We start from the raw sequence: 12,657 nt of genomic DNA, 5'->3' as shown, positions 1-12,657 counted from the left end.
TATTTATGATAAAGAAAAACTCTCAGCAACTTAGGAATAAAGGGTACTTCCTCATCCTGCCATATAACGTCTATAAAAAATCTACACTACATCATATTTAATATTCTCTCTAAGACTTGGATTTATGCATGCACATCTGCTCTTATTAGTTCTATTCAACCTTTTTTTAGAGAACCTAGCCACTGCAATAAGTGAAGAAAAGGTAATAAAATGCATACAGATTAGAATGAAAGAAGTTAAAAGCACCTTTATTAAGAGATAACATTATTTTGAAGAAAAGAACCTAAGAAATCAACAACAAAAATATTTCCTAAACTAATAAGTGAGGTTCACAAGGTACAGTATCAACACACACACAAAATTATATTTCTGTATACTAGGAAGAACCAATTGGAAAATAAAAATTTTAAAAATTCCTTTTAAAATTGTATAAAACATTCATAAAATAACATAGAAACAAATTTGAAAAAGCCATTGCAAAACATTTATTTTTAAAACCACAAAACATTGCTAAGAGAAATGGAGAGACATATTCATAGCTTGAAAGACCCAGTATTTTTAAGATACCCATTTCCCCCAAATTAATCAATAGATTTAATATACTCTCAACCAGGATCCAACAGGCATTCTTATAGAAATTACTAAGCTTGCACTAAAATTTATATGAATATTCAAAGGACCTAGAATTTTCAAGACAATCTTTTAAGAAAGAAAAAAAGCCAGAAGGTTTGTACTACCTAACTTTAAGAACTACAAAAGTTAAATTTATCAAGACAGCATGGTATTACCACAAAGATAAACAAATAGATCAATGGAATAGATTGGAGGGCCCAAATGGACCCTGGTTTATATGAAAAATTGATTTTCAATAAAGGTGCCAAGTCAATTAAATAAGAAAGGGTCAATCTTTTCAACAAATGGTACTGGAACAACTGAATATCCATATGCAAACAAAAATATTCAGTGTCTAGTCACACTATGCACAAAAATTAATTTGTGATTGTTCAAAGACCTAGACATAAATCTAAATCTATAAAGAGAAGACAGCATACATGGATATTTTTTATCAATATTAAAAATGAACAATTTCTATTCATGTCCTTTGCCCACTTTTTGATAGGGTTGTTCGATTTTTTCTTACTGATTTTCCTGAGTTCTAAATAGATTCTTGTTATCAGTCCTTTATCTGATGTGTAGTATGAGAAAATTTTTTCCCATTCTGTAGGTTGTCTGTTTACTCTTGTGACTGTTTCTTTGGCTGTGCAGAAGCTTTTTAATTTGATCAGGTCCCATTTATTTATTTTTGTTGTTGCTGTGATTGCCTTACGGGTCTTCTTCATAAATTCTTTGCCTAGGCCAATGTCTGTAAGAGTCTTTCCTACGTTTTCTTCTAGAATTCTAATAGTTTCAGACCTAAGGTTTAAGTCTGTTAACCACCGTGATTTGATTTTTGTGAGAGGTGAGAGCTGTGTGTCCTGTTTTAGTCTTCTACATGTGGCTATCCAGTTTGCCCAGCACCATTTATTAAATAAGGAATCTTTTCCCCAGAGTATGTTTTTGTCTGCTTTGTCAAAGATTAGATGGCTATATGAGGATGGTTTTATATTTGGATTTTCTGTTCTGTTCCACTGGTCTGTGTCCCTGTGCTTGTTCCAATACCAGGTAGTTTTAAGAACCACAGCCTTGCAGTATAGTTTGAAGTCTGGCAAAGTAATACCTCCCATTTTGTTTTTGTTGTTTAAGATTGCTTTCGCTAAACGGGGTCTTCTCTGGTTCCATACAAAGCATAAAATTATTTTTTATATATCTGTGAAAAATAAATGGGACCTGATCAAATTAAAAAGTTTCTGCATAGCCAAAGAAACAGTCACGAGAGTAAACAGACAACCTACAGAATGGGAAAAAATTTTCACACACTACACATCAGATAAAGGACTGATAACAAGAATCTATTTAGAACTCAGGAAAATCAGTAAGAAAAAATCAAACAACCCTATCAAAAAGTGGGCAAAGGACATGAATAGAAATTTTTCAAAAGAAGATATAAAAATGGCCAACAAACATATGAAAAAGTGTTCAACATCTCTAATCATCAGGGAAATGCAAATCAAAACCACAATGAGATATCACTTAACTCCAGTGAGAATGGCCTTTATCAAAAAGTCCCAAAACTATACATGTTGGCGTGGATGTGGAGAGACAGGTACACTCATACACTGCTGGTGGGACTGTAAACTAGTGCAACCCCTGTGGAAAGCAATGTGGAGATACGTTAAACAGATTCAAGCATACCTACCATTCGATCCAGCAATCCCATTATTGGGCATCTACCCAGAAGAACAAAAATCATTCTATAAAAAAGACACCTGCACCCGAATGTTTATAGCAGCACAATTCACAATCGCAAAGATATGGAAACAACCCAAATGCCCATCGATTCATGAATGGATTAGCAAAATGTGGTATATGTATACCATGGAATATTACTCAGCTATTAGAAATAATGGCGATATGGCATCTCTTTGGTTCTCCTGGAGAGAGCTGGAACCCATTCTATTAAGTGAAGTATCTCAAGAATGGAAAAATAAGCACTACATGTACTCATCAGCAAACTGGTTTCCCTGAGTGCACATTTGGGAATAACACCAATTGGGTATCTGACAGAGGTGGGGGCTGGAGGAAAGGGATGGGTGTATACCTACTTGATGAGTGCGATGCGCACTGCCTGGGGAATGGACACGCTTGAAGTTCTGACTGGGGGGGATGGGGTGGGGAGAGGGGATGGGTGCACACCTACATGATGAGTGTGATGTGCACTGTCTAGGGAATGGACACAATTGAAGTTCAGACTCGGGGGGATGGGGAGGCATGGGCAATATATATACCCTGAACTTTTTTACCCCCATAATGATCTGAAAAACAAAAAAATAAAAAAAATTAAAAAAAAAAGATCTCTATTTTGGTATAAAAAATTTTGTGTGTATATATGTATCAATAGAAAACATACTATATGATTCACATTAAAATGTTAATTGTGGTAAAAAATAAAAAATATATTGTTTTTGATTCACAACTTAAAAAAAATAAAAAAAAATAAAAATGAGGAAAACAAATAGATAAGGTATTATGCAAAATTTCAAAATATATAATCACAAAAAATACATTTGACAAAGGATTTGCATCCAGGATTCCCACAGATCAAAATATGAGCAGAAGACATGAACAGACAAGTCATAAATTAAGTTACACAAATGGCCGATAACTGCATGAAAAAGTACTCAGTATGGTTAATCATCAGGAAAAAGCAAATTAAAATGATATGTCACCAAATTCCCAGTAAAATGGCTAGAATGTGAAATACTAGCAACATTGATATTGCAAAGATGTGAGCAACTGGAGTTCTCGTACTTTCCTGATAAGAATGTTAAATTGCATAACCTTTTTGACAAAAATGTTTGGCAATTTCTTTTAAATTACCTATCATTTGACCCAGTTTTATACTTCTATGTATTTATATAAGAAAAATGAAAGCATGTGTCTACACAGATGCTTGGACTAGAATATTCATGGCAACTGTAGTCACAATAGCCAAAAACTGGAAATAATCTAAATGCACATCTGTAGAAAAATGGATCAACAAGCTATTGTATGGTCATAAAACAGAATACTATTCATCAATAATCACAGATGACCTGTTGATTCAACAACGTGAAATACTCTCACAAATAATGTATGGAGTAAAAGAAACCAGACACAAAGGGTACATACTGAATGGTTTCATTTTTATTACGTTTTAGAATGGGCAAATCTTATGGGAACCAAAAAGAAAACCAGAATGCTGGTTACCTGGGTTGGGATGAGAGGAGTTTGACTGGAATGAGACAGAACTATATGCTCAGGAGATATCAGAATGCCCTACATCATAATAGAAGTGTGGATTGTGGGACTCTCATTTATATTCAGTTTTTATAATTGTACATCTAATATTTGTGTATTTTGGTATAGATGAATTTTATCACAACAAAAAAGAAATTAAAACACTACCACTAATATTACTAAAAGTAATCAAGTAATTGATACAAATTGGGTGAAAGTAAAGAGAAATTGTGAATGGCAGAATTTTGAAAATTATAAAAGCTGAATGATGGTCCATGCAGTTTCAGTATACTATTTTATTTACTTTGGTATAAGTTTTAAGTTTTCTATAATAAAAATTTAACAAATAATTTGATATGGAATAAAAACAATAAAATGAACAATTATTGGAAAATGGAGTTATCCAATAATTATTTAAAACTTAAATAGGTATTAGATTTAACTGAAAACAATTTAATTGCTCACATGCATAAATAAAATAAGGTTTTTAAACTTTAAAATCGATTGGAAAAAAATCAATAATTAGATGACAAACAACCCAATTCAACATTGGCAAAAAATTCAAATAGATATTTCACTAGAATACACAGATGACAAATAAGAATATGCTCAACATCATTTTTCAGTACAGAAGTACAAATTAAAACCACAATAAAATGTCACTACATATCCATTACAATAGCTAAAATGAAAAAGATTAACAATACTAAGTATCAGCAAGGATGTGTAACAACTGGTGAAAATACAAAATTAAACATAGTCTTACCAAACTACTCAGAAATTTGACTCCTAGACATTTACACAAGGGAATTAAAAACATATGTGCAAACAAATATCTGTGAAGGAGTTTTCATAGCAGTTTTATTTATATGAATGAAAAACTAGAAACAATCCACATATTTATTAACTGTAGAATGGATGAACAAATTTTGAGATATTCAAACAATGAAATGCAATTTAGCAATAAAAAGAACAAACTCCTGATATTCATATCATGGCCAGACCTCAAAAGCACTGTGTGAAGTACAAGAAGCCAGAAACAAAGTATTATGTATTCTATAATTCTGTTAATATGAAATTCTAGGAAAGGGAAAAATATAGTGATGGAAAGCAGATCAGTGGTTCCATGAGTAAGAGGAGGCAATTGACTACATTGGGGCATGTGAGAACTTGTTGGGATGATGGACCTATTTTTTATCATGATTGTAGTAGAGGTAACATAAACTGATGAAATCAAATATGTAAAAAGGGCAGATCTTACAAATTAAAAAAAAAGATTGGGAATGTGCTTCTATTAGGTCATTAAATATGAATTGTCGAATTTCAAATCAAAAGTTTAGTTTATTATGACTCAAACAAGAAATAGTACAATAAAAGTATGCACCTAAACTATAGACACAGTTTTGCCATCTGAACGGTAGCTTGTTTATGCCAGCAGCAAAGAAGCCTGGAGCGCGAGTGGCAATGAAATTGCAAAAGGCGTTTTCCACAGCTTGGTGAGAACTGAATATTTTTTCTTGCAAAAAGTGGTCCAAATCCTGGAAGCAATGGTAGTCAGTTGGTGAAAGTTCTGGAGGATATGGTGGATGACAGAGAGTTTCCAAGTCCAGCTGCTGTAGTTTAAGCAGCATTGTTTGTGTGACAGGGCATCTAGCATTGTCTTGCAAGAGGATTGGCCTGTCTCTGTTGACCATTATTGGCTGCTTAATCACAAGGTTTTTCTTATCATTTCATCCAATTTGTTGCAGGAGACATCTGCTGTAATCAATTGACCAGGTTGCATGAAGTTGTAGTGGGTAATACCAGTGCTGGACCACCAAACAGTCACCATTAGCTTTTTTGATGAATATTTGGCTTTGGACTGTATTTCAGCACTTCGTCTTTATCCAACCATTGTGCTGAAGGCTTGTGATTGTCAAGAAGGATTTATTTTTTATCACACGTAACAATACGGTGTAGAAATGGTTCGCCTTTATGTCATGACAGCAAAGAAAAGCAAGCTTTGAGATGATTTCTCTTCTGACGCTTGTTTAATTCATGCAGAAACCATCTATCCAGTTCTTTACCTTTCCAGTTTGTTTCAAATGGTCCAATATTGCTGGAATAGTAACGTCAAACCTTGCTTCTAACTCACGTGTAGGTTGAGATGGATTCGCTTCCACTACAGCTTTCAGCTCATCATTATTCACCTTGGTCTCAGGTTGCCCATGTGGCTCATTTTCAAGATTAAAATCACCAGAATGGAACTTCTCAAACCATTGCTGTACTGTGCATTCATTAGCCACATCCTTCCCAAACACTTCATTGATATTTTGAGCTGTCTGTGCAGCATTGATACCACGATGGAACTTATATTAAAAAATAACATGAATCTTTTACTTACCTATGGTTTCACAAAAATTGCTCTTAAAAAAAAAATTGAAAGATAATCACAAGCCAAACCATGCATTTGAAAGACTGAGGATGTACCTTCACAATAAACATAAAACAAGAAGTGTCAAAGTGAAATGTCAGAGATATCAACTGTCAAACTTAGTACTTAAGGAAATCAGACATTTCATACTTAATAACCTAATACATAATCAGAATCTCTCTTCCATGGGAAATTTAATTTTCTTCCTGGTACTGTTTCTGATAAAATGGCAAGTATGATCACAGAAAATGCAGTAGTACGAAACCCATTAGACATGAAGATGGAAAATAGATACCAGGCCTATTCTTTGGCACAGACACTAACAGGCTCAGGAAACACGATGCACTACTTAGACTCAATCTTATGACTCAGTCATAGTAAAAAGTTTTCCCACTGAAATTGTCAGTGGACCGTGTGGCTTTAAATACACAGTTCTCAAATCAGTTCTAAGTAAAGGCCACCTTTTTACATGATATCCTACTTGCTGACGGTACCGTATGGTCACACAGTGCTTCTCCAAGAAATTATTTCATAGTTCTATTTCAGAGTCCTCTGTCCTTCTGAGTCAGAGAAGGAGAGCTCAGTTGTTGATATTTGAAGTGGGAAAAGATGAGGCACAGAAAATAACTTGTCTATATTGAGAGAGAAATGGAGCTAAAAAAGGCAATTATTTGACTAGTGGTGGCATCAACCTACCTACAAAGATTTTTGTTGTTGTTTTTGTAATTAAGGATGGAGAATTCAAAATGTATCTTAGTTGCATCCCTGAGAATTCAGAATTTGAATGATCATCCTAATACTATCTTTTGTATTTTTTATTTTAATTTGACAAAAATTGTATTTATTATGTATGACATGTTTTGATATATGTATACATTGTGGAGTACCTAAATCAAGCTAATTAACATGCATTACCTCACATGCTTGTCAGTGTGTGTGTGTGTGTGTGTGTGTGGTGATAGTTAAAATCTCTCAGCAATTTTCAAGTATACAATCTATTGTTATAAACTATAGTCACCATGATATACAATAGATCTCTGGAACTTACTCCTGTCTACGTGGAATTTTATATCCTTTGACCAACATGTCCCTTCTTTAAGGTCCTAGTTGCCTGTTTTGCTATCAGAAATCATAGATTGCAAAGGGGACAACAGGCATCACTTGATTTTAGTAAACCAGGTAGTGGTTTTTAGTGCAGCCTTGCTTACAGAAAGCTGTCGATGCCAAGGCTGCCGACAGTTTCCCAATAGTATTTACAGCCAGTCAGGAAGGTTCGTCAGCAGCACAGGGAAGAGCTGGAAGAGAGGCAGGGTGTGCTTGCTGCTAAACTCAGTGCCCAAAGGCACTGTTCTTGGGCTCCTTATCAGGGCTGTGTGCTAGCAACAGGTACGCTAGAAACTAGAATGTGTGCAGGAGGTGGGGTGTGGGGTTGAAGGTAAGGAGATAGACACTGGGGAGGCATTGCCTTTATGTTTTCCATATGGTACTTGGCTGGATACATCAACCATATTTATGGAGTCTGACTCTTAGCCACATATTGGGCTTTTGGTGAGAAATCTTTCATCCTTCTCGAATCCCAGTGCTCTCTACACTGCACTATTTTACCTCCAGCTGAGGTAGGTGCTATGATGAGCATGGATTGGCAAGGGAAAGGATAAATCAATAGCAAAAGCAAGGCTTCCTGGCTGTTGTGGTAAACCAGGGTAAACAAAGTAAGTATTGAATATGAAGATAGGAAAACGTTGAAGATACAAGAGACATTTAGGAGCCAGAATTCAAAGGTCTTGGTGACCTGGTCAGATGTGGAAATTAAGCAGAGGTCAACTGGGTGGAGAACAGCACCATTCATGGAGCTAGTACAGCAGGAAATGTTACTCGCTGGATTGGGGGTAATTGGGGAGTATAGCCATGTCAGGGATCTAAGTGAATACAACAGGACTCTTAAGCAGTGGTGCAAATCTTGTGGCCTCATTGTTTGTTTTGTAAAAATATTCTGTGTGACTATCTCTCCAGCCTAACTTTCTTCCATGGCCTCTTACTTTGCTTCCTCAATCCCCTTACACATTTATGCTTAGCTTCTTTCAGTCCCTTGAATGCTCCTTGCTCTATCTTACTCCAGTGACTCTGCAGATGTCCTTCTTTCTTGCGTTTACTTCTCCTACCCTCTGACCTCCTGCGTCTGCTCACTGCCATTCACCCTTCAGATTTCCACATAGCCACCTCCCCTGGGGAGCCTTCCTGGCGTCATCCCCAGTGTCCCAGGGCACAAGTTAGGTAACTGACATTCCCCTGCTTCCTGTCTCACAGTGCTCACCGCCAGTGTGAATACTGGACTCTTCACTGTCTCCCTCTACCTCTGTGTTGTAAGCTGAACTAAGGCAGAAGAAATGTTTGCCTTGTCAATAATTAAGCCTAAAGATCACAATAAAAATTAAATACATGTTAGCAAAAGTGAATATTTTAAAAAGTATCTATTAAACCAAAAACAAATATACACAGATATAATTCCCATACTTTGCATTCATTATGATTTATATCTTCATTTATATAAATCATAATTTATAATAATAATATATGTATAAGAATATAATTATGTGTTATATAGCCGTATATATGTACACGGGTGCATATATACATACAAACATATACACATATACACATATATACCTCATTTTAATGCATTTTATTTTATTTCACTCAACAGATATTGTATTTTTAATAAATTGAAGATTTTTGGCAACCCTGCATCCAGCATGTCTATCAATGCTATTTTTCCAACAGCACATATTTACCTTGTGTCTCTGTGTCATGTTTTGGTAATTACTGCAATGTATCAAAACTTTTCATTATTTTTATATCTGTTATAATGATCTGTGATCAGTGATTTCTGATGTCACTGTTGTAATTATTGTGTGGCACCATGAACCATGTACATATAAAGTGGTGAACTTAATAAATATTGTGTGTGTTCTCACTGCACCACTTACTGGTCATTCTCCTATCTTTCTACCTCTCCTTGGACCGCCCCCCCCATTCCCTGAGGCACAATGATATTGAAATTAGGCCAATTAATTACCCTACAATGGCTTCTAGGTGTTTGAGTGAAAGGAAGAGTCACATGTCTCTCATGTTAAATCAGGAGCTAGAAATGACTCAGCTTAGTGAGGAAGGCATGTCAAAAGCCGAGGAAGCTGAAAGCCACCCTCTTGTGGCAAACAGTTAGCCAAGTTGTGAATGAAGGAAATTAAAAGTGCTACTCCACTGAAAACACAAATGATGAAAAAGCAAAATAGCCTAATTGCTAACATAGAGAAATTTTTAGTGGTCCATACAGAAGATCAAACCAGCCACAACATTCCCCTCCTTAAACCAATGCCTGATCCAGAGCAAGGCCCAAAGTCTGCTCAATTCTGTGAAGGCTGAAAGAGGTGAGGAAGCTGCAGAAGAAAAGTTTGCAGCTAGCAGACAGTGGCTCATGAGGTTTAAGGAAAGACGCTGTCCCCATAACATAAAAGTGCAAGGTGAAGCGGCAAGTGCTGAGGGAGAAGCTGCAGCAAGTTATCCAGCAGATCTATCTAAGGTCATTTATGAAGGCGGCTACACTAAACAACAGATTTTCCACGTAGACCAAACAGTCTTATATTGGAAAAAGATGTCATTTAGGACTTTCATAGCTAGAGAGAAGGCAATGCCTGGATTCAAAGCTTCAAGGGACAGGCTGATTTTCTTGTTAGGGGCTAATGCAGCTGGTGACTTTGAGTTGAAGCCAATGCTCATTTACCATTCAAAAAAATCCCAGTGTAGAATTATACTAAAGCTACTCTACCCATGTTCTACAAATGGAGCAACAAAACCTAGATGATAGTACATCTATTTACAGCATGGTTTATTGACTATTATAAGCCCTTGAGACCTATTGCTCAGGAAAAAAAGAATATTTCTTCCAAAATATTATTGCTCATTAATAATTCACCTAGTCACTCAAGAGCTCTGATGGAAACGTACAAGGAGATAAATGATTTTTTCATGACTCCTAACACAACATCCTTTCTGCAGCCCGGGATCAAGGGGTAATTTTGACTTTCACATCTTATTATTTAATAAATATGTTTTATAATGTTATAGCTGTCATAGATAGTGATTCCTGGGAAGGATCTGGAAAAAGTAAACAGAAAACCTTCTGGAAAACATTCACCATTCTAGATGCCATTAAGAACACTTATGATTCATGGGAGGAGATCAAAATATCAACATTAATAGGAGTTTTGAACAAGTGGATTGCAACTCTCGTGAATGATTTTGAGGGGTTCAAGACTTCAGTGGAGGAAGTAATTGCAGATGTGACAGAAATTGCAAGAGAACCAGAATTAGAGATGAAGCCTGAAGACGTGACTGAATTGCTACATTCCCGTGAAATTTGAACAGATGAGGAGTTGCTTCTTATGGATAAGAAAAGAATGTGGTTTCTTGAGATGGAATCTACTTGTGGTGAAGATGCTGTGAACATTGCTGAAATGACAACACATGACTTAAAATATTGCATAAATTTAGCCAATAAAGCAGCGGCAGGATTTGAAAGAACTGACTCCAATTTTGAAAGAAGTTTTACTGTGGGTAAAATGTTATTAAACTGCATTGCATGCTACACAGAAGCCTTTTGTGAAAGGAAGAGTCAATCAATGTGGCAAACTTTACCATTACTGTATTTTTGAAAATTGCCACAGCCACTCCAACCTTCAGCAACCACCACCCTGATCAGTCAGCTGTATCAACATTGAGGCAAGACCCTTCACCAGCAAAAATATTATGACTTGCTGAAAGTTCTGATGACTGTTACCATATTTATAAATTATTAGGTTATTAAGTATGAAATGTCTAATTTCCTTAAGTACTAAGTTTGACAGTTGATACCTCTGACGTTTCACTTTGACACTTCTTGTTTTATGTTTATTGTGAAGGTACATCCTCATTCTTTCAAATGCATGCTTTGGCTTGAGATTATCTTTCAAAATTTTTTTAAGAGCAATTTTTGTGAAACTATGGATAAGTAAAAATTGCATGTTATTTTTGAATATGAGTTCCGTTGTGAAACCAATGCTACACAGACAACTTGTAGTATCAATGAAGTGTTTGGAAAGGATGTGGCTAATGAATGCACAGCACAGAGATGGTTTGAGAAGTTTCATTCTGGTGATTTTAATCTTGAAAAGGAGCCACGTGGGCAACCTGAGACCACGGTGAATAATGATGAGCTGAAAGCTGTAGTGAAAGCGAATCCATCTTAACCTACACATGAATTAGCAGCAAGGTTTGACATTACTATTCCAAGAATATTGGACCATTTGAAACAAATCAGCAAGGTAAAGAAGCTGGATAGAAGGGCACTGCATGAATTAAATGAGCGTCAGCCGAGAGATCGTCTGGAAGCTTGCTTTTCTTTGCTGTTACAACATAAAGGTGAACCATTTCTACATCGTATTGTTATGTGTGATGAAAAATAAATTTTTCTTAACAATCACAAGCCTTCAGCACAATGGTTGGATAAAGATGAGGTGCCGAAACACAGTCCAAAACCGAATATTCATCAAAAAAAGCTAATGGCGTCTGTTTGGTGGCCCAGCACTGGTATTATACACTAGAGCTTCATGAACGTGGTCATTCTAATACAGTGGATGTTTACTGCAACCAATTGGACGAAATGAGGAGGATGCTTGTGATTAAGCAGCCAAGACTGGTCAATAGAGACAGGCTAATCCTCTTGCAAGACAATGCTCGACCACCTGTCACACAAAACATCCTGCTCAAACTACAACAGCTGGACTTGGAAACTCTGTCATCCACTGTATTCACCAGACCTTGCCCCAGCTGACTCCCACTTCTTCCAGCCTTTGGACCACTTCTTGCAAGAAAAAATATTCAATTCTCACCAAACTGTGGAAAATGCCTTTTGCAATTTCATCGCCACTGGCTCTCCAGGCTCTTTTGCTGCTGGCATAAGCAAGCTACCGTTAAGATGGCAAAACTGTGTCCATAGTTTAGGTGCACACTTTGATTAATTATACTACCTCTTGTTTAAGATATAATAAACTACACTTTTGATTTGAAATCGGATATTTCATATTTAATAGCCTAATATTATGAATGTTTAATTAAGCCTAGCAATAGATTTGTTTATCAAGGTGTTTAAAGCCTACCATAATACAAAATAAATCAAGTGCAACTAGTTAAGTTAGCTCTTCTCCTAACATTTAATATTAATGAGAGACAACATGGAGCCTATTGGCACAGAGTAAGTACTTGAGTACATGCAAGATAAGCTATTAATATAGGAGTATATCATTTCCACATAAATGTAAGATGTTTAACCA

The 12,657-nt window shown here is 35.9% G+C and overlaps 1 pseudogene; it reads left to right on the top strand.

Annotated features, from left to right (window-relative positions):
* The first annotated feature begins 9,371 nt into the window (after nucleotides 1-9,371).
* Nucleotides 9,372-11,153, top strand: LOC138397980 (tigger transposable element-derived protein 1-like; annotated as a pseudogene).
* The last annotated feature ends 1,504 nt before the right edge of the window (nucleotides 11,154-12,657 follow it).

Source organism: Eulemur rufifrons, chromosome 2 (assembly GCF_041146395.1).
Source record: "Eulemur rufifrons isolate Redbay chromosome 2, OSU_ERuf_1, whole genome shotgun sequence".
Classification (NCBI taxonomy): Eukaryota; Metazoa; Chordata; class Mammalia; order Primates; family Lemuridae; genus Eulemur; species Eulemur rufifrons.
This window is presented reverse-complemented; position numbering and strand designations above follow the sequence as displayed.